This window comes from Pezoporus occidentalis, unplaced genomic scaffold, assembly GCF_034315485.1.
Source record: "Pezoporus occidentalis ecotype Australia unplaced genomic scaffold, CSIRO_AGI_Poc_V1 ctg50, whole genome shotgun sequence".
In the NCBI taxonomy this organism is placed as follows: domain Eukaryota; kingdom Metazoa; phylum Chordata; class Aves; order Psittaciformes; family Psittacidae; genus Pezoporus; species Pezoporus occidentalis.
In genome coordinates this window covers 307706-330665 of record NW_026915836.1, presented here as the reverse complement: position 1 = coordinate 330665, position 22960 = coordinate 307706, and the positions used below count along the sequence as shown (strand labels likewise).

Here is a 22960-nt window from a genome sequence, read left to right as displayed (position 1 = left end):
GCTTTAAAAGAAGTAAATAAGCAGCCAACCCTCTCCCTGAATACCAGTAGAAAGAGCTATAATCTGATGTGTCATAACTGACCTCATGACATCACAATACCACCACTGCTATCATCCCCCAGCACTGTAAACTGGCTCACACCGAAGACAGTAACAGATTTTGCAGAAGTAAAAGATACTGGGAAGGAGAAGGAAAAGAGCACTAGTGTAAGCTTACCACAGGTTAGCTATATATTGCGTCTCCCAATTGCATGTTCCTAGCATACAGTAAACGTAAGATAACATCTCTGTCCTCAAAGAGGCATTCATTAGGTTACCTGATTTTTTCCCAGGAACGTTAGAGCACACACCAAGGGAGTGCACCAGCTGTACTTCAAGTTCATGCCATAGCTCTCCCTTAGTCTACATATATGACAAAGCCTGAACTAAAACAGGAGTTAATTTATGTGTAATTACTTAAGACAATGTGCAACTTTCACCCTGAAGAGAAAGTTGCTCATCCTTTGTAATAAAAGGATAATGAATTCTCTCTGCATCTGCTAAGTGGTACTTGGTTCTATACAAAAACATTGTGAATCAGCCAAGACTAAGCAAAGCCTTGGTTTGTGTTTTTGTGGCTGTGGGCTTTTTACACTGTCCCATTCCATCTCCCCCCTTCAAATGTGGAAGCTGCATTAAGATGTTCATTATTACAACAGTTAAAGAAAGGAGAATAAGCAAAAGTTAAACTAAGAACTCAGTAATTTTGAAGTGTTTAATCCTTTTTGAAGCAGTTGTAACTTTGTGAAGAAGTGGAATGGTATCTTGCCACTGCATTTCAGAACACCCAGAGCTTCTTAAAACTCTAAATGTTGCCTTGAAATTAATGTACTTGGGGTTCTAGTGAACATTTGGTTCAGCAGTTTCAAGTCTGCAGTTCCAACTTTTATTGCCAGTTAGTCATTGGAACTATTCAAGACTGAATTTCCAACAGAAACACACTATTAGACTAGTATTTCACACTTGTCTAAACGCTTGATAATACTATGGGCTTAGCATTCTAATTAGGTCTATACTTTTAAGTATCACCTCACAAATGGTGGGCTTAATCTACAGCACTGGAAAGCTGCATTTTGATACATCTTACAAAAGCTATTCCAAACTTTTTTCCTGCAAAATACATATTTAAAAATACATTAAAAATATTTATTATCTTTAATATATATTTGTAAAGCACCTCTAATTCCTAAATTCTCTGTAATTCTCTTTTAGGTAAGCTTTAGACCAGTAAATTCACATTATGGCTATGCAGATGTCTTGGCAACAGTGATGGCTTAAGCAGTATTTGTTCTCAGCAGCTCATTCCTATTTCCACGCTATGTGGCTGAGCAACAGACATAGATAGTTATGCTGGTACAAGTGAATGCCTGAAGCAGAGACTGCTCATGAAGCTGATGAGTAACTCAAACTCTATTGAATTATATGAGCAGAAGATGAAGGAATACCAAAAGCCAGCCTTACTAGAATTCAGAATGCACGTATGCAATATACATTTGCCTACTGGGAGATCAATGGCAAGCACTTACTCCTCCTGTTCTCCTGCAACAGATCAGAGTAATGCTTAACATAACCAAGCACAGAAATAAGGAATCTTCTCTCCATCAGTTATGCTGGACAGCTTTTCAAACATCCAGTTTCAGGAACACTGAAGAGAAAAGCCATCTAACATGCTTCAGTAAAAATATCCAAGTACGAAACCTCAGATTTTCAGTTATCTGATCTTTAGCTGACCTAAGAAGAGACTATCTTCAAGAGTTAAAATATGGTCCATTTATGTTAGTGGGTTTTTGCAAAAAAATCTCAATTAAAACCACGAAGAAGGATTGTAAGCAGAGGACTTCTACTTTGAACTAAGATGTTTATTGGGACTGCTAGGACTTTCTAGAGAAGAGCATACAAAAGTCTCTAACTAGCTCCTATTATACATATCACTCTCTACATTATATTATTACATTATAGCTGTAAGTAAAGGTCTAGACATGCTTTACACCCTCCATGGCAATCCAGGAGTTACAGATTGAGGAAGATGCATTCATACTCTGCATGGGGTTGTGTTTCTTTTTTTCTTAATGCAAAGGGCAGAGTATGCAAACATCCATCTTCTTGATGGAGATTCAGAATTGCAGCTCAGACATACTAGAGTGTACTGAAGTGCCTCTCTTTTGAGCACATGCCTACGGTGTTTCCCTATGAGGTAAATTTATTACCACCTAGCTAGAATACCTAGGTAGCAAAAGCTAATGAGTCAGTTTGAAACCATCTGTCCATTTGTTGCTTTTGTGAACATCTGGCCTTCAAATCATTGTTAAAAAAAAAAAACAGTCACTCCAGGTGCATTACTTAGATTTTGTAAATATCCATCTGCTTAAAACAATCAGAAAATACAACCTGAGCACTGGTTAAATGTTCTGAGAAAGAATCCACCACACCTGGCATCTGACAGTATTACAGAGCACATCTATTCAGAAGGGCTCTCAGCCTAAATGGCATGTCCCTCACAGAAGTGAGGTGTCTCGTCCACTCTATCTACTATAGCAGTACTAAAAAGTTTGTCAACCCTTTCCCCAGGAGAAGAGCAAGGTGTTACCAAGCCATAGTATTACTCAAATTCAGGAGTAATCTTCCAAATAAAAAAACTTTTTCTGTTGATTATGCAGTAGAAAGGGCTTAGCCTTTTCCAGCTAAGGCTTTCAAGAAAACATCTTAAACGTAATACCATAAAAAACTCCTACAGAACCAGTTCTTAGGAAAATCAGAGAAAGCAAGAGATTTTGGATCTGGTTTTGTAGCAAGCATGTGCATTTGGATAATAAAGAAACTCCACTGCTGCAGACTTCAAAACATTACAGGATAAAGAGGTAAGAAACCTGACATAATTGTCTGCTGGCAATTTTCTCCAAAATTTTAAGATGCTCTAGGTCTAGGATACAAGCAGGAAGTCTGACAGTTTTCAAAGGATTAATATCACTGAGTCTTCCAAAGGAAATGCTTACACAAATGAAGAACAGATACTGTGAAGGCCGTCTTGATAACTCTTCTCTAAACAGTGTTCAGTGATTTTTAAGCCAGCCAAGAGTTGGAGTTCCCAAAAGTTAATTTTTTTATCTGGGTAGAGAATCTCATTCTAGCATCTAGTGGCTCACAATTCATTCAGAACAAGTCAGCTTTTAGATCAAGTCTTGCTATCACTATCAAAGCCGGTAACAATTTATTTTATCCTCTATATCACATCCTGTATTTGTGCTTCTCCTTACAGAAGGAAGCTTAAACATGGTTTCTAGAACATGTCTTTCTGTACCAATCCTGTATTTATAGCAAATATCCCAAAATGTATTCTTAAAGGCACAACGGCGTCACATTTTGTCAGCGGACTGAAGCCATTACAATACACATGCCAGCTAATCACTTTTCCCCCCATTTTACATGTACAAAACACACAAACCTAAGCGGGACCATAAGTATAACCAAAATTCAGAAGGAATTTAAAGTCTGCAAAGTGGAGTGAAAAAAATAGGGAAAAAGGTCAAAAAATCACAGTAGTTCAGTTAGCACCAGGTTCAGAAAATACAGGAAGAATTCCCTAATGTTGATATGTTTGACAACGACAAATCAAGTTGTATCAAATTTATAAGGGACAGCAAGAATGGTTTTTTTACTTCTTTATATGACACTGATGATTAGGTGAAGGACTTCACCTCTCTGCAAGTCTTATTCTTCCCCCACTTTCTAAGGGTAAGCCTTCAGGTTCAAATGAACTAACCTGAGCCATCACAGATGATTAAAATAAATTTGGATACAGCTGATGTGTAGTTATCGGAAGCACAAATTCTCTGCTGCACTATTTAGCCACTTGGATCTATCTGTGGTTTTATTTTAGCCGTATTACCACTTGCTAGGCTTATACACAAAAAAAGAGTTAAATTAAACAGAAAAAAAAAGTCGTTCAACACCATAATAAAACCACCAGCACATTCAAATCAGTAGCATAAGAACACCAGTACTACAAGCTGCCAAATATTAACACTTACTATGCTATAGGCATTTTAATGTTTACTGCAAAACACGCAACTTGGAAAGAGATAATTCAAGCATCTGTTATATCAACTAACAGCCTACACACACAATCTTCCAAAAGAACTAATTTAAATAACATGGGAACTGAAGGCTCCAAATAGGAATTGTTAAAACACATAGTTATTTTTATCCCTCAATTACAGCTTTAGAACATCTTTTTTTTTCCCTTGGTTTCTTCCATGTTAAGAAGTTTTTTCTAGCTACTAGTAAAGTTACTTCAGTAACAGCACTGTCTTTGTGTAAATGAAAAGAATCAGCAGGCAGAAATGCAAAGACACCTTAAAATTTGTAAGAGGTCTATTTACTTCAAAAGTTACTCCCCTATTGCTAACACAGATTTACCACCTTCCTAAATCAAACCAGTTGAACTGATCAGGGTTTTGGTTCATTTCAAGAAAGGCATATCTCAAAGCATTTTTAAGGCAGCTCTAAACAAACACTTCAGAAGCAGCTGGTCCTAAATGATATGTAATGGTATTCTCTTGTACTCTAACAGGATCAATACACCTGTAATCACATGATACATACTATTCAAGCCACAGCGTGGTATATGAAGTTAAGTTTCAGATCACAAATGGCTTGTCAGACTACTTCAGAGAACACAGTACTCCCCCCTGCACTTTTATTGCATGCCCTACTTTTCCAGCAGGCTAGAGAAACCTCTTCTTTACAAGTCTGAAGTCTAATTACAAAAATTACTATTTCTAGGAACTGCAGAGTGAAGCAAATTTCCATTACCTTTTTTTTCTGGCAGCAGCCTCCAGTATCGTTGCCTGGACACATGGAATCATTTTCAGGTATCTGCATTGAGGCTATCTGAACTGCTTCACTTGTCATCTAAACAGAGGAGTACTTTGCAAGAAGCAGCCGTTCGGCAACTTGCAAGCTTAAATACTCGAAGGTTTTGCCCAATTAGCACTACAACTTCAGTTTCACAATAAATCACTGACTCACTTTAAACCAATACAGTTTAAACTCTCTTGATTTGCAACATGTATTTCAATGCTGCAATTTCAGATATATCTATTGACTAAGAACTGTTTTAATTTTGCTATTATGCAAGTATCATAATAGGTGTCGAACTACACCTGCAAAAATTCAAAGGGCAATTTTGTCAATAAGAATGTTAAAACTAACATGCAAGAAGACCATGCCAGTTTCAAAAAAAATCAGAGAGGGTGCTTAAGGGCATTACAGGCAGTCAATGCAGTAATGATAGGCCTACATAGACTTGACAGCAAAAAGGATTCCAGGAAGCAAGCATGTTAATAATTCAACATTCATTTTACGCTACTCATCAGGTCAGACATTAGCTGCAGGCAAATGTGGATAACACAGATTAAGACACCATCTCCAGCTCCATCAAAGGTTAGTGCTCCTGTAAGCTGTTGGCTGCAAGACATGCCCTTGCTGGACTGAATGGTGATGGGAAATCAGCGCAAAGGCGCATAAAAACCCCACGTCAGTTGTAGTGTGCGGGCAAACACCCTACTCTCTCATCCTATTTAGAGAGGCAACATGTCAAGATACTTTAAAATTATTTCTATCTTCCAAAGCTCACATCTCAGCCTTGCCACTTAACTACATGTAAACCTTAACCCGCATGTATTCTGAGACAGAACGAACTGCCTGGATAAAACTAGGTATCCATAAAAAAAAAATAACATCAAGCCACACAAAGGAACACTCGTAAGTATTTAGGCTTTTGCAGAACAACAACTAAAAGAATCTGATGAATTTAGCAGTTTAAAAAGAAAAGTAGACATTCAGCTTGGGGATTACACAGATAATTCAGTAAAACCTACTATATAAAAACCAGAACCAGAGCCACAACAAATTAGAAACCGGTACATGAATAGAAGACTGCTGATGTGAGCCTTCAAATGGATGCTGAATTCAGCGTGAGTGCCAACCAATTTCAGTAGGTTTCCACCTCCCTAAAATTGAAGAGTTAGCATTAGGCAATCAGCTGCCTACATGAAGTGCTACTTGTACTTTCCAGTCCCCAAACATCTCCTACGTCCTTCTAAGTGACTCCATGTGAATGTCTCCACCATCTGTTCAATGGCTGGATACCATGGCCTCGCATTCCCCCTCTTACACAAACTACTGTCTCGGCCAGGGATAGTTATGTGCCTCTCTATACCTCTCTACCACTTTTTTAGTTCTACCCTTGCAGCTATACCCCAGTCTGCATTATCCCCAACACTGGTCCCACTGGCAGGAATTCCACTTGTTCCGCTACAGGTTTTATCCCCCTACTCCTAGCAATATTCCCTCCACTGTGATATCCGTCCAGTAGTGTAGGCACAACGCAACAAATATTATTAGACATCTAGTTAAACTGTGAGTGGAAGCTGAAGGCAATGGTATCACTCTGACAAATGATGCTAATGGCTCCTATCACTTCATCGGTGCTCTAACTTGCAGACAGATTGCAACTGTTCATGCGCTTTACTGAAAGAAATGCATTTTTCACTCCTTCCAAAGCACAGCAAGCTGACTCCCAGTTATGTCCCGATATTTGGAAATCGACTAGAAACGTACTAAAGAACTATAATATTGTATTCACAGAGAAATTACAAATGGCTAAGCACAGGACCTAAAAGTAAACCAGAAAGAGTTACTAAGGCATTGCTAATTTAGTATGACATGCCATTGCGTATCATGCAACTCAGTGTACCAGATTTAGAAGTAGGAACACCTATGCGACCCAAAAGACAGCTTTGCACAGTAAACATCAGTTACAACTAACAACATACTATTTTAGATAAGGAACACAGCCGCAGATAGTTTATATGCCTCTGATCATTAGTGTATTTCCAGAGAATTATGTAGGAGTATTTAATACTTAATACATACTCACAATACTCTGCAGAAATAGTTTAATACGCAAGAAGCCAAGAATGCAGAAACAGTACCATTTTGCAAGCCTCGGTATTCATGCTTTTTGTCATCTGATCAGTCTTACCTTAAGTGTAGTACAAAAGTAAAATTTCTTCCAGATCTTTTGTCCTTCTGATACAGATTCACTTTAGACTCTTCCTTGTATGTAAGGGGTGAATAAAGCAGAAGAGCCTGTGAGTCTGAAAGTAGCAAGATGGAAGAATTGACCAATTTCTCTGCTAGTTCGACACAATATTCAAGAACTGCTTAGTAGCAACTTGACTGTAAACGGCCACGTTAGTCCAGAAGTTCCTGGTTGTCTACGGTTACGCAGCAAAAGATCACATGAATACCTTTCACTTGTCAGAGATGAAAGTATGAAATGAGCTGAACTACACATTTCAATGGCCACTACTTGCCAAGAAACTCCCACCATCAATACATTCCACCACCGCATGTAAGCAAACCCATTTCCAAACCAGGAATATGTAAACCATGTAAGAGAGAAAGGCTGCATACATTTCTGCATATGCATGCCTGTTCAAGTGTTGAGAGGATGGAAAAGTCTGGCATACTAATGCAGTCATTTACAAGAATATATCCAGTTCCCAGACTTGAAGGAGAAGAAAGGCTAAAAAGCTGAGATTCAAACTAAACCTAAAGCATGGAAAACACAACGAAGAAGCCTGTTACGCTACAAATTTCTTAAAAATCAAAAGCATAAACTCATCTGACTATTCACCAGAATCATCTTGATTACAAAGAAAGAAAGTTCTCACAAAGATATGAGAAGGGCTACCACAGTTAAACCCACTATGCCCACTATACCAGCATACAATTTCTGCAGCACGAATCTACCCAAAACCTTTATTTTGAAGATGTCTACCTGCAGCATCTGGGATGACAGCTTCTTTTCACAGGCCTGGGCAAAGAGGGAAGTGAATCAATCTCAGAGAAACTGTGATTTAGTTTCCTTTTCCAGTCTCTTTTTTTTCCACCAGTAACTTCAAACAACAAATGCTCTAGAAATTGCTTTGTTTTACCACAAGGTTTGGAAAAATGGGTGAAGGCAGGTGAGAGACAAGGCATAATGATCACTATGAAATTCAAAAACTTGAGGAGCTCCAGCTGTAACTACTCTATAGGCAGAGTATGAACTATCAGCTACCCTTTGAGACAACTTTTCAACTGGTTTTAACTTTATCCAGTCATCCTCCCATTCAGACTGTAAACAGGAGTATGCTGTGGGACACTGTAAAAAGCCTTGCTAAGGTCAAAGCGAAAAAAAAACCCAAACCAAGCCACAAACATCCACAGCTCTACCCTCACCTGAAGACCTAGTCATTTGACAGAAGGCAGTCAGATGGGTCAAGCATGACTGACCCCTGGTAATGAATGCCATGCTATTTCCAGTCACCTTCTTCTTCAAGGGCCAAGAAATGTTTTGCTGCAGGTTGATACAAACTATTACTGGTAGTGCTACCAAAGTAAATCAGTACCTTAATGCTTTTATCAAGTGAAATATAATAAAGAAAACTTTCTACAACATAGCAAGGATGCCTGAAACAGTGAAGAGGAACCATCTCTGGCTTCAACAGTTTGCAGGATTCAAATGTTCCAAAGCTAAAATCTAAAAACTCTGCGCATAAAAATAAGCAGGTCTCAACAAGAGAGCACAGCCATCAAGCAATTGAGTTTCTGGCCATTTTCAAGGTATCTGGCAACAAGATGGTAATAGCAGCAGAGATCATGATAGGAAAAACTTGGTGTTCGTAACTGTACCTAGTATTTGTTACAACTGGTGGCTGAGAAAGGGAAGGAGTGGAGAAGAAAAGCAAATGGCCAAGACAACTTAAGCATATTTCATTATGCACCTTAGAAGGCATTTTGGAAATTCAGGTGGCTTACACATTTTCAGATGGGTTTAACTTCTCTTGGCCTATATTGAAAAGAAAACCAACACCCACTTCGAGACCCCTGAACTTGAACAACTACAGGAACTCCTGGACACAAAACCAGTCAGTGCCTGATAATTGCCAACTCTAGTCTCTCCCAGTGATGACATTACTCATGTTTCACCCTAAACACTTCAGTCCCTTTGCAGATCCCCAAAACGTGCTTGAAGAAGGGAGCAGATAAGATTCTCCAGCTCCACATTAAGCAGTGAACAATGACAACACCACAGTGGATGAGCAGAGGCTCATCTTATCCCCTAAGGAAATTTGCAAACGTGACAAAAAGCACAGAGAAACAGCTTGACTCGCTCAGGAACTTTCCGACAAACTCCTTACCGTGACCTTTGCTATGTAAAGTTTCGGTTTCTTCTGTATTCTCATGTGCTTACAGAATAGAAATATTCTTGTCAGCAAGTGCTGATATTTAATTAAACCGGAATGACTGCTGTGAAGGGAATCATATCAACATCTGCAGCAGGCTATGCATTTGGGGAAAATCCAAAGGAAGATATGGATATTTTTAATTTAGTTATTATACAGGTTTTAATATCTGCATTTTAATTGAGAGTTCTTTTACTTCAGGATTGTAACACGGCTGGTGACACTGCTGCAAATGTCACAGATATGCGACTCCCAGTACAGCCTTCTCTTCATCACCAGTAGCCTTCCAAGTAAGTTTAGGACTTGCACTCGCAAGACAGTTCATCAGGTATCCAAACCATTAATGTTAAGAACCAACACTAATACCTACACCTTAGAAGAACCTCCTTTGAAACATCTCAGAGTACAGTCTTACAAGAGGATAGGCTAAGCTAAACCAGTAACTATCGTAAGCTCACCTCCCGCTTTGTGCATTTTCTACTCCAATTTCTGCACCAGTAGTTGCCCTCATATCCTCATGCAGCAAATTGATTCAAGAGGCTGAACTAGAAGAAAATTAACCTTAGCAACAGATACCAAACATACACACATCACATAACTATCTCTCACCATGAGATGAGACACAGCCAAATATCAGCATGAGCAGGAAGAAAGGCACATGGTCAGAGGAAGAAGGCTGCAGAAATACAACAGCATTAACATACTTAGCTAATTATACAAGAACCTTTTCTGCAATGAAACAGTCAGGATTATGAGTGGGTTCCAGAAGCAAATGCCGGAGCAGAAGCCTAATAAGATTTTTTTTCTGTACTGTAACACTGAAAAATGGCAAAAAAAAACCCCAACCAAATGATTCTAAGGACTTTTAACCAAAAAGAGGAATACCAGATGCTCACCAACTAGGCAGCATGTAGCAGAAAGCTGTTTGGGTAGGGGGAGCCAACTCCCCATAACAAAGAGACAAAACCAAAGCTTGTATTACATACATCAAGCAAGCCAGCCTCCAAGACGTTACATCCGTTGTTATTATTTCTTTACAGATGCTTAAAATCAGTGCCTGGCTGCCAAAGGAAGCAAATACATCTACTGCCCAGCACTTCCACTGTGGTACCAAGAGATTTAATGACTAGAAATCAATATAGAAGAAATTCAGAATTAAAAACTCGGCTCCAACTGAATTATACACTAGCTACTACTTTAACTGAGATGGGCTTACTTTTGCCCTGCCTCTAGGGTTTTGAAGGCACTAACCTTTGGCAGTTGAACCAAACAAGACTTACTGCTTTTTCCACTCTCAATAGAAAAATTATTTGGGTCACATAAACCCGCTCTAATTTTCCTTTCCTTCTCTGAACACAGTAGTTTAGCCAAGTACATCCTTTCAATCACTCAAAGACTTTCCAGGAACCCTTCCTCAGTAACAGTGATGCGAGTCTGCCAGTTCTATGGCACCTTAAATCCGTAATAAGAATAGATCATGCCATGCACTAATTTCTCCTCTATCTGCAGGGCTTTTGACACAGTTCAGGGTAAAAACAAACAAAAAAAGCCACAGCCAACATTTACACAGTTCAGGAAAAAGCACTATAGACTAAATTTTCTCCCATCCACCCCAACCCTTCTCAAGAAGGGACACAAAACAGGAGAAAATGAGCTCAAACAAACCACACATCAATAAAAATAAGGAGAATGAAGACTAATATAAAGAAGCTCCCCCCCCCCCATTTCACCCAGCAGCACAGATGTCAGTGGTCAATTTATACTTGTTGGATTTCACCCATGCCAGTATCAGAGTCATGATACCTCTGAAAGGCAAACAATTACAGTAGGCTAGCAGCAGACAGCAGAACTTTGTAATAAAAGGTTGCATATTTGCTGATAAAAATCTTTCACATTATGAACTGACAAATGAATACAAAACAGAACCCTGTGATAAGAGAATAAGGAAGAATACTCCTCAATGAGTAACGTGCTCTGCCTACTCAAGTATTGTCTGGGTTAGCTTAAGATTTTGGTGGATTTATGGCTTCACTTCTTCAGAAAGTATTGTATTTTTCTTCCTCATTAAGAGCACAGATTATTTCCTCTCCTGCCTTATTTCAGTTTATTTCCTGCAGTAACAGTATCAGACTTTGACCCAAAGAAAGGAGAGGACAAACAGCAAGTAGAAAGAATCAACAGTTCTGAACTCAGACCAAAATAAACAGTACAGAAGAAAGTTTGCTCACAGATAGCCCAGGTTCACCAGTTCTTTTTGTACTATTGATAGCTTAAGGTTATTACCAAAAACAGATAAATAGCAGAAAAGGATGATGGAGACTCAATATGGTGTTCTAGGACTGACTGACTTTAGAAAGGTTTCAAGCACAAATCTGACAACTCATGACAGATCTAAGCTGTCATGTCTGCTTTGTATGCAAGGGCTGTTTTAATCAGTGCTTCAATAAACAAACAAGACCTACGGAGGAAGGGACAACACGGACATACTAAGTAGTTTTCAACATTAGCTTGCTGTTCTTTGTGGAACTGACAATATAACCAGGTTTCAAGTCTGGACAAACCTTAAGACACCTTTCAAGTTACAGAATTTACCCCAAGTTTTTGGTTATACAAACACATCTGAATCTGGTAACCGCAAACAAGTAATAACTGACCAGTGCTTTTCCTAGATGAGGCCTACTTTCCCTCTATACAGACTTAGAAATAGGGAAAACTTAAGATTGAAAAGAGGATGGTCATTAAATATATCTGAGAATACATAGTATTTTTCAAGGCAACTGTTTTCCAACTATAAATTAATAGAGGGTTAAAAAAAAACCCCAAACCCAACAATTTCAGAGTACTTTCCCCAGTGACATTTTTCTGACTGTGTTAAATTCTATATTCCCTGCCATTGGCAACTGCAGCCCACAAGCTCATTTCAAGAATCCTGACCTGTGCTAGAATTCTGTTTCTTCCCCTCTGACTTTTTAAGTCAAGCCCTACCTTACTTCATGTTAAATCATAAATTCTTTGGACAGCCTGTAACCTTATCCTCTTCCCTCCCAAAGCTAGATATTTTAAGTTGACAGAATTCTGGGTTTTCATTAAATTAAAACAATAGCACAGCAGTAGTCAAAACCACATGGTATGCTGCTATGGTTAACAATAGCTACTATTTTGAGTTCATTAAGTATTTTTAGATTTCTTCTCTGGTCTAGAATTGCTTGTGTTAAATGCATTCTAGTTAACAGAGTGAGAAGTCATCCTACTGGATTTAATGTTACAAGCTAGATACTGATCTCCAAAAGCTCTTAACCTCCATCGCTCTTACACTCAAATACAGTAATAAAACATATAGAAGCATGGACTTGGTTCACCATAAGGCAAACCAAGCGAGAAACAGAAGTGAAATAAATACTATTGGTTACTATCTGGCAGAGTACTAACAATGCTTTCCTTCCATACCACACACAAAGCCTAATTATTATTTCATTTTTAAAACACAGGAAAACATTAAACTATAGCCTTTATCATTTATAAAAAACAGATGAGCTCTCAAATGTCTGCCTGCAGAGGAGACTGCACAGCTATTTAACTCCAGCAAACACTGGGGAAACTGGGGAATGCTCTCTTTCCATCATAATAGTCTGCAAAAGTGGTATGCTCGTCTTTCTTTTGGGCCCACAAATGACTATTAAAAGAGAGACACCTAAAACTGCTTCCAGTTTCTTTACATTGTAAGAGATGCACAGAACCTAAAGGAGGGCTGGTTGTAAAACCTCCCCAAAAAAACCACAACAGGCTCTTCCTATTATTAAAGCATCTATTAAATGACTGAATGCCTATGAACTTCTAGGTTATCTTTTAAACAGCAGTTCAAATTGTGGTGCACTTATGGAGGATTTACAAACAGGTTTCACACACGCACCCTTACCCCCAACTCTAGCTATTGTTTTCACAAGATCGTTTCCCTTTTGCTTATGTATAAAACCCCTACTATTTGAACTTTTATGCACAACCTTCCACTAGCTTAGAAAAGCGCTCCTCAGAGTAACATAACCAGCCAGAACCAAGACTTTGGATGACTCCAATAAATTCATCCACCAGGTTAAGCAATCAGTAAGAAAAACAGCAGGAAAGGCATCACTTCAGAGAAAAGGAAAAGTGAAACAAGAAATCCCTTGCTGCAATATATCTCCTGGAAAAGTGGTAAAGATGCAACAAACATGACAAGCTAGCAAATGGATAAACATCACATCTGAGGAGTCAGTTTAATATACCTATATGTAGTAGCCCCACAATTACTGGATAATACTCACTAAAGATGCCTGTAAATCCAACTTGTAATTAGGCATTATTAATAACCTTCTTAGAGGCATCACTTCAGTTCTTGTGGATGACACAGAGTGAGATGTTCGTGAGTCTTAGACTACATTGTGCGCTGAGGCTCTATTGAGATAGATGGAGCTGCTTTGCCTTCTAAGATGTAGGACTGATCTACATTGACTATCTCAGGGAGTCAAGACTACCTCTGTTTGGTCTGGATTCCAGTTTTAAAACACCTGAAATATGAAAACTGCTTAATCTTTGTCTTGAATACACATATTAAAGAAGAGGACCCTTTTCTTGGAAAAAATCGGCTATAAACATTTTTTCCTCGAATGCCTCACAAAGAATCAAATTTTAAATGTTAGACAGTAGAAACCAATGCCTGCAACTAGTATCGTACCTGAAGTAAAGTCTTGTGCACAAAGTGGTATTCTTTTGACCACAATCAGAACTAGAAAAAATTAAACAAGTATTTTATTACTATACTAGGGAAATGGAGAGCAGAACAGAAAGGACACAGAACCTGAGTAATATCTGTGCTAGGTTCACCTTTCATACCTTTACAGAAGCTCTCTGAAGTCAGTGCTTTGAGTACAGACCCACTTAAAGTGGAAGCAAAAGGAACTACTTCTTCAGCTTTATACAGTGAAGACAGAACTCTGAGAGCTCAGCCTACAGTACCGTATCACTTCAGTACAGTACTTCCCATCTGAAGTTTCAAAGCAGATTACAGTTCCAGCAGCTTTTCACGGTCACAAGGGCAATCACAAACACAAGTCCCCTCCCCCTCCAACTCCTAATCCACCACCCTCCAAATCCACTCTAGCTCTCCTTCAGACTTCAATACATCATTCATTTTCAAAACTGTCATTCACTTCTCCTAGAATCGTGGTCCAAAACTACCATATGTGGTAACAGCGTCTATTATAAAAGGCTGCAATGCATATCAAAGGCGACTTTAGACCTGTCTGTATTTATTTGGAGGTGGTTTAATAAGCATGTAGATACTCTTTAAAACTTTATCTATCCTACAGAGAAGACTTTTAGTAGCCCTTAAGTTGCTGTCATTAGGAACCTAATTTTCTACTTCTAGATACATTGCCTGAAATGCTGCGGGAGAAGGGTGAATACTACTAACACTTCTGGAATAAATTTTCAATAGTGGTAAATATAAAAAGACAGCAAAGCAAGAGATGCCATTAGTGGAAAATAAGTTACAAATTTAGAAAGCCAAGCTACCGTGTGTGTCATCCCCCCCCCAAGTTTTATTGAAACTGGCTTCAGTCCAGACAATAACACAAGGGTAAATATTTCATAGATAATCAGCTCCAGTGAGTTCTGTGGAAACAAAGTCAGATCAAGGAGAGAGGCCCAAATTAGTGCCCCTTCAGGACGAGTGCAGCAGCAGCTCAGCTATGTTACCAAAAACCAACCTCCCATACAGGACAGCAGGATAGATAGTGCCCCAAACACGTGAAAATACTCTCAGGGCTCACAATACAGTATACCCAGAAAAATCCAACCAAAGACACAAAGCCACAGGAAGTCAGGCTTCATAACCTGTTGCTCACACAGCTAGTTTCATTCTTGATTAACTGAGGTAAAACTGTGAAAGAACTGCTTTCTAGAATTTATTGTAGTTTCAACACCAGTCATTTCCACACACAATTTCAAAACTAGGGATGATAATTTGGGAGCAGAGATTTAGATACCCGTCGAGATAAACAAACAATCCTTAGTCAGAGAGCAGCAAGACAGTTTCTGCAGTCCAAACAGCACTCTGGAGGCAGGAGAAGGCAGAACCCAGCCTCACACATAGACCAACACCCTCTGCAATCCCCAGCATGCTTTTTAGAGACCCAGTCTGTATATCTATGTTAGCACTTTTGAAGTAAACCTGAGTCACAACACTTACTGTGCTTTGGTTCACATCTCAAAGAAGTTCCTGAACACACGATCTCAGATTGATCTGAACCAAAACTCTGGGAAAACATGTAATAGCTACTTATGTTTGGAGTTTACCTGGTCCACAGAACAAGACTACAACTAATTCGAAATAAAGCCCTTTGAAGTACATACACCATGAACAGTGGGTCTGCCTAACTTATTATAGCTTCACTCTACAGTATCAATTGCAGCATACTGCAATATTACTTACATATTGTAAATATAATCAATGTGGCAGATACTGCCTATTCACTTAAGAGAGCCTTCAAGCAGTAGTAACTAAACTAAGCTGCCAACACACACTTATTAGCCCTGAAAAGACAGGCTGCACTGTGAATTTCAGTGCTCCTTTTCCTGGAGTAGCTATAGCAGCAGTGTATCACCACTCACCTGTTTTTGCTTCCACCCCTTTGGAGCTAGGAGTGTCAAAAGCTAGTGGAATACATCTAGGAAAGTTCTCTGAATAAAGTTAAACAAACCCCAAGGATCCACACATTTCCTGCAACACCTACATTTCCTGTTTTATAAAACTTTTAAACTAGCAGTGAAAACGCATCCCAGTAACCCACATCAATGGCTCCACTGTAGCTGGTGATAGAAAAGGAAGAGTAGCATGTGCTCAATAATGCTTTATATTACTTGCACATCAGCTTAACCAGCAAAGCTACCCAGAAGTTTTTTTGTTGTTATTGTTTGGAATAAGCTGACTAACGTAATATTCATTGTTTCAGTTTTCCACTTGAATCAAAATATCAGTTCTTTACAAATAACTCCAACATTTGATGGAGTCACTAAGTAAGTTTTCTTTTGCTACACAAAATGTTAAATATGAGTTTTGAATAAACAATACTGGCTTTAGGAAGACAGATAAGCTACTGAGAACAGGGCAAAACAGTATTGTATGAATTCATTACAATAAAGCGTTACCTCCTCTACTCAACAAAATCATTATCATCTCACTTCATTACCTCCTTGATAAAAACAATTAATTCACATACTAACAATGCAGAGCCATGTTTGCTCTACACTCAGTAAAGGTCAACTTCCTGCACTGGGGTGCAGGCACAGAACTAGGATTACTGAAGAGGACATTTTCTGTTAACACACTAATCCCCTGAAAACTGCTAAGAAAGACCTATGCTTTCCTTTCTGATTTAACTGAAGTTTGTGGTCATTGACTTCACATCACCATAGATACTAAAGGGCCATCTTTAGCTCCCCAGTAGCCTGGTTTGAAACATCTTTAAATGATGTTTTTCTGAGCTGAATTCCTGTTAACTCTTGTGAAAACAGATTTAAGTACCTAGCTGTGCTATTTGACAGAAAACTCAATGAAAAGGTTACATCCCATGAAAGATTAAGAGAACTTCTGCCAAAATAACACACTGAAGTAATGTTAATGAGAAACTAATGGTGCATGGGGAAAAAGAGTTGTGGCTGACATTTTTCCTAGCAGAACAATAGCTGAGCCTGAATAATTTCCTCTGAAATTATAAGAATGGCTGCTGTCCACTGAGATATGGCATTGTCCCTTCTATGATTTTCTACATTAAAACATCTTCTCTCCCAGTGGAATTTTTCTAGGAGCCAGAAGACTAATTTAACCTACACTCATTGGCAACCCTTGTGTTTTATCATGCCAAGTTGGGACGAACTTTATCATCATCAAGTTGGGATGAACTGAACTGCTCATTGCAAGGAACTGAGATGAGCTACACCAGCTCACTTATTTCTTACCATCTCATGCAAAGGTTTTCAGACAAGCTTCCTTTTGGAGTGACACTCATTAGTTCTTCAGTATTTTTACTTGGCTTTAGCACAGACAGAAATCTGTACAAGATTCATTTGCCAAATTTTAAGCAGTTTGACCAAAGTTACTCCATGCTAGGTTTATCTGCCCAAGACTGAAAGACACCAGCCAAATAGCTGAGAAGTTTGCAAGTTTGTCTGTTAAATGGGTTTGACAATCCTTTTGGAAACAGCATCCTTGTTCTTGCACCTGGGACACATCTTTCATTGTCAATGCAAACAATTTCTCTCTTCTGGGCTTTGGTAGTCTGATGGTACTTCAGTTGGGGTGCCTTTTTAATTATTTCTTTTTTTCCCATTAAGAACATGCAGTGACTTGTCCAGAGTTTTAAGTTAAATTCCCTGATGGCTTTACATATACTAGATATGCTGAAGACCAGGGCTAAACCAGACCCTCCTCGAAGTTTCACAGAACATTTATCCTGCATTCACACTGCTAACATACAGTGAGAAAGAAGCCATAACGCACACGCTGTACCTCTCTATAAGCCAAATCTTGAAGATGATCAAGCATAAACAACTGAACAGAATGAGCGAACAGAAAGAGAGGGAAGGATCCAAGATAGCAAAAACTTTTAAGTTTTCCAAAGAAACCACCATTGGTCTGAGGAGGCGAATATTCAGATCAAATCACCTGGGTTGTTAAGAGGCCCAAAATCTGAACACTGCTGCTTCTTTTTCACTGAGAGAAAACCTGTTTGTACAAGGTTGTGAGAATTAAAAAGAGAGAAAATAACCCACCAGCCAACAGAGCATCCTTGATGCAATCAGGGTGGTGGGCAGAAAACAAATTTACATTAGAGAAAACAAATACTGTAAACACAAAGATATGCATGACCTGTTGCAGCAATCACTCTCTACAATCCATACATTGAGTGTAGAGCTTGCATTCTTTCACCAAGGCTCTCCCATTCACTCAGAAGAGATTGTGCTTGCAAAAACCAATGGTAAGCTAGCTATCTTCCAGTGATGACTGGAAAAGAACAGCTATTTAGCACTCACAAAGCTACAGCACTAGGCCTGCGCAGCAGATTTAAGCATTCCTACTGGACAGATGATCCAAGACTAACAAATGATCACTTTCAATTTATTTCTTTTTAACCCAAGAAATTCTGAAACAAACAAACAAAACCCAACAAACAAAAAAATATACGAATGAAAAACCACCCACACATACACCTAGGAACTTTATGGCAGTATTTAGCTAGGTATGCTGCAGTTTGCTTCTTTCAGGATTGACATTACTCTCTGAACATACAACCCCATCCCTTCCTGCAGTCTGAATAAACTGTGCTCCAAAGAGTGGTATTCATTATTATAATACTTCACAGACACTGATTTTTAGATCCAATGTTAAGCGTGGAATTTTACTGCCTTTCCCCTTTTTTTTTTGTAATATGGAGGCAACACATTCGTATAATAAATACTCGTTCTCAATTGTCCCCTCTGAGAGCAGTAGTTCTTGACACTGAGCACCTTAAAAGACTATGTTCAAACCAGATTTCACAAGATTTAATTTCAACTTTGATGGGTTTATATTTCTGCAAGACAGGGTCTCAAGTTTATTAAGTCAGAAGCACACAGTGATCACCACTGGAAAAGTTCAAGTAAACAGTGCTAATTCCACACTGGAGACAAGAAAGGAACTGGATTACCCAGGATAATTACTACGAAGACTACTCTTTTCTATAGTTCTCTAGTTCCTTACCTCACTAACTGGCCACTTCACAGCCACCGCAACAGAAAAATGGATCTGGGCACTCTCCATACAACATTAATTCTGTTTTTCCCTCATCTTTATCTTATGTACCTTAATTAAATCATCATCCTATATAACAACCTCCTCTAAATATCTCTGCAGAGCAGGAGACAAGGGGCTGTGTAAACAAATAATACTATTACATGCCTGCAGAACATCAGATACACACATTCAATTTTTCCTCATTTCCACCTGAGCCAAGCAGCTTTCCATTCTAAACAGATTGTCTTTTCACACATCTCTGACCCTCAAATGTTTATGCACTAACCCTCTCAAATGCAAGTGTAAGCTCGATACAAAAGACTTCATACCTTCTGGATACATGCACTCTAACTGTTAAAGTGTATAAAGTTATATATAACACACATCATAAATATATATAGCAGACATTTGAGCCCGAGCTCACACATATATCGGGGCACACCACATTAAGTGCTGCTGACCTATCAACACCATTATGAGTGCAAGTTTCAGCCAATTCAGCCAGTGGAACAAAAAGAACAAAACAGACAAAAAGCACCTTAAACAGAAACCCCTTGATTATTTTGTAGTCTCCTTTAATCTGATAATATTCACAAAGGTCACAAATTGCCTGATCTTCATTCACTTTTTTGCTTTGTTTTTGTTTTTTTTAGCTTGCACTGGCTGTCACAACTATAAAATACTTCTCTCCATAGCAAGAGGAACAAAGAATCCCTACAGGCTCCCACCTGCTCAGGATGTACCTGGGACACCAGACCCAGTTTATCATCTTTTCCCCCCACCATTTCAACTTTTCCTAGCCTCAGCCAAAACCGCTTGCCTCCTCTCCACACACAGTCCCACTAACTCAGCAATACGAAAACTCCAGTCTCCCTTTTGCACAAATGCCATTCCCCTGATACACGCGTATATACATAGACTAACAATCTTCACCCTGTATATGCATAATCCCCAAAAATTCATCAGATCCTCCCTTTACAAAGGTACACAAATCTGTCAAAGACTCCACCATTCATTTCTACCTCTACATATTCACCTAAGTCCCCTCACTTTCTTATGACCCATGGAAATCTACCCACAAGAGTGTACTGATGCCCTTATAGACAGAAATTTACGCTGCCTGACACCTGTCACAAATACAGGTACCTACAGGCTTTCTTCCAAACAGCACTAACATGACCCCAACAACACCTGGCATTTGCTAAATGCTTTCAAATTTGTATCCAATGTCTCAAACAATAACCACCCAACATGACTGCCTTTCAGTTTCACCAAGAGGTAAGACAGCAGTTGACAGCACCTTTCATGTTCCCAGGACAGAGACCACCTCAGTGCCCAAGAAACAGGGCTCTCTGCCCTGCTTGCTGCCCTAGCCCATCTCAATGCCCAAGAAACAGGGTGCTCTGAGCTGGCGATAGGCAGGCACCTCTCTCGGTGCGAGCAGCAAACCAATGTACACGCTGTAGGAACATGAGTGCCTTTCTGTCTACATACCATCTCATATTACACACGAAGGTCTCACACATTAAGTCTAACCACATTGGCCACCAAACAAAACAAGTTCAGAACCTTGTAGCAACCTGTTACCACTGTTCCTTTAAGTTGTACATAGGCTTACCACCCAAAGCCTCCCTCCTCCACAACACCCAGAAGCCAACCAAGTTATCACCTTACTTCTCACAACACACACAGTATTGTTTACCTATCACTCCTAAATTCTTAGGCCTTCATGTACCACTGTTCCTAAATACATGTGGTTTCACGCACCGTCTGCATCCCCACAGCACAAACACATCCCTCAACCTACCACAGCACATAAAACAACAGAGATTTTTCCAGCTGCCTCCAGCCCGTCAAAATGACTCCCTGCCTTCAACTAGCCACAAATTACAGTAAAAGCATATCCACGTTTACATCCACTGGGCTCACAGAGCCAGCAAGTCCCAAACTACAAGACAGAACCGCCTTCAACTTCTTTCCCCTTCCACGCCAGAGGCAGCACCCAGGCACTGCCCATCTGTGACTTCATCCCCCCTGCACACCACCACCTCGTCACCACCACTCGGGCCCAACGGCAGCCTCTCGCTCTAACACCAAGGCCGCTCCGCAGCTCGCCACCTCCCACCACCCCACCCCGTCGGTAAACACCGACCCCGCCACTCCCCCGGCCCCGACCAATGCACGTGCACAGGCTCGGCCCGCCGACCCCCCCGACTGTGCTCCGCACGCAGGCACCGGCCCGCCGGCCACCTCCAGGCCCCTTCCCCTGCCCTCCCGGCACAGCGCGTTACCCACGCGGAACCCGGCCGGCCCGCTCCCGCACACGCAGCGGTCGGCGTGCGGGGCCTGGCCCGCCGGGCCTCCTGCCACCGCCCCGGCCCGCCCCGCGGAGGGCGGGCCAGCCGTCCCCCATCCCCAGCTACACCGGCGGGCTCGGTTTCCCCGCCGCTTCCTCGCCGTCCATCCCCCGTGCGCCTGCCCCGGCTCCCCCGCTGGGAGGGAGGCCGTGTCAGTACGGCCACCGGCCCTCTTCTACTTTCCCCGGCGGAAAGAGTCGTCGGCCGGGCCTGCGCGGCGCCCGCCCCCCCGGGGAGGCTCAGCAGCAGCAGGCCCTGCCCGCCGCCCCCCGGAGCAGGCCGGCGCTGCCAGCCCCCACTTTCCCCGGCACGGCGCAGGCCCCGCCGCTCGGCAACACGCACGCCCAGGCCCGACCCGGCCTCCCGGACCCTTCCGCCTTTCCACCCGCCCCGGCGCGGCTACGACCCGCTCGCCCGCGCTCCACGGCGGGCCCTAACCCCTCTACCTGTCGGAGGACGAGCGCCGGCGTCCCCCGGCGTCACAGCCCCAGGCAGCCGTTGCAGGGCCCAGCCCGGCTGAGGGGACCCTGGCTCGGCCTCAGGCGCGGGCCGCCCCGCACTGGCCGCCGCCGGCCGCAGTCGCCGCCAGCAGCGCAGACATGTTGGGAGCCCCTGTCCCAGAGGCCGCAGCTCGGCCCGCCCTCCCCACCGCACACGTCACAGCGCCCCGGGAGGGGCGGGCGGGGCACGGCACACGGACCCACCCCCACCGCCCCGCGACCGTTACCGGACGGGCCGCCTCGCGTCCTCCCCAGCCTAGTGGCTGCCGCTGCCGTCGCTCACCCTGTCCCGCCCTCTCCCAGTGACCATTGGCCGGTCGCCTTGCCGGCTCCACCCTGCTTTGGTGTCATTGGTCGAACCCTTCACCGCTCACCCGCCAGCCCCGCCCAAAACCTGTCTCGTGATTGGGCCTTTCCCCTGTGTTTGGTCACAATTGGCTGCGGCTCCCGTCAGTCACGGAGCCACCGCACGGACCCTGCCTCTCTCCGCACGTTTTACCCGGCCTCGCAGCCTGGGCAGGACTGACGGAAGCGGCTGTCAGCGAGCGCCCTCGCCCCTCCCAGCCGCCCTCCTCCCGGCCACATCCTCTCCCTCCCGGCGCGGTTTGCCTGCAGGCCATTGGCTCTCCGCGCCGCCAGTCCCGCATCGCTCGCCCCGCGAAGTAGGCGTGAATCAGCCGCTGGGTGCCTTCTCCTGATTGGCCGTCGCCCCCGCCAATCAAGGCGTTGGGGAAGGGCCGGCGGGCTTCGGCGGAGCTAGTCCCGGCGCGTGCGTCGCTCCGCACGGAGGGAAGGAGGAGGCGCGGGGCGTTCCGGTGCGCGCCCCGTTCACTGCCGCAAGGACCCCCCCCCACCCGCCCACGGGGGCCGCTGGTCTCGGACACGGAGGCCAGCGCAGGAGCGGGCAACTGCTGTGAGCCGGAGCCTCCCCGGGGCAGGCCGCAGCTCAGCCCGTGCGGG

General features: G+C 42.1%; 1 protein-coding gene and 1 long non-coding RNA gene across 6 annotated transcripts in view; one reads left to right on the top strand and one right to left on the bottom strand.

The window, feature by feature from the left end:
• PPM1B (protein phosphatase, Mg2+/Mn2+ dependent 1B) overlaps positions 1-22084 on the bottom strand; it is a 61154-nt gene extending 39070 nt beyond the window's left edge. For 3 of the 4 annotated variants that reach the window (XM_062636988.1, XM_062636987.1, XM_062636985.1), the window contains exon 1: positions 21947-22084. The gene's annotated coding sequence lies outside the window, so the exon portion shown is untranslated. Of the gene's footprint in view, positions 1-7084; positions 7200-21946 lie in introns of all 4 variants that reach the window. The other variant, XM_062636986.1, reaches the window with a different exon arrangement.
• Positions 153-9295, top strand: LOC134173214 (uncharacterized). 2 transcript variants are annotated; one of them, XR_009968175.1, is made up of 4 exons: positions 153-222; positions 2117-2233; positions 5415-5481; positions 9093-9295. It is a non-coding gene; the product is annotated as an uncharacterized LOC134173214 (long non-coding RNA). The 2 variants fall into 2 exon arrangements; XR_009968176.1 differs by lacking the exon at positions 2117-2233.
• Positions 22085-22960: the final 876 nt, after the last annotated feature.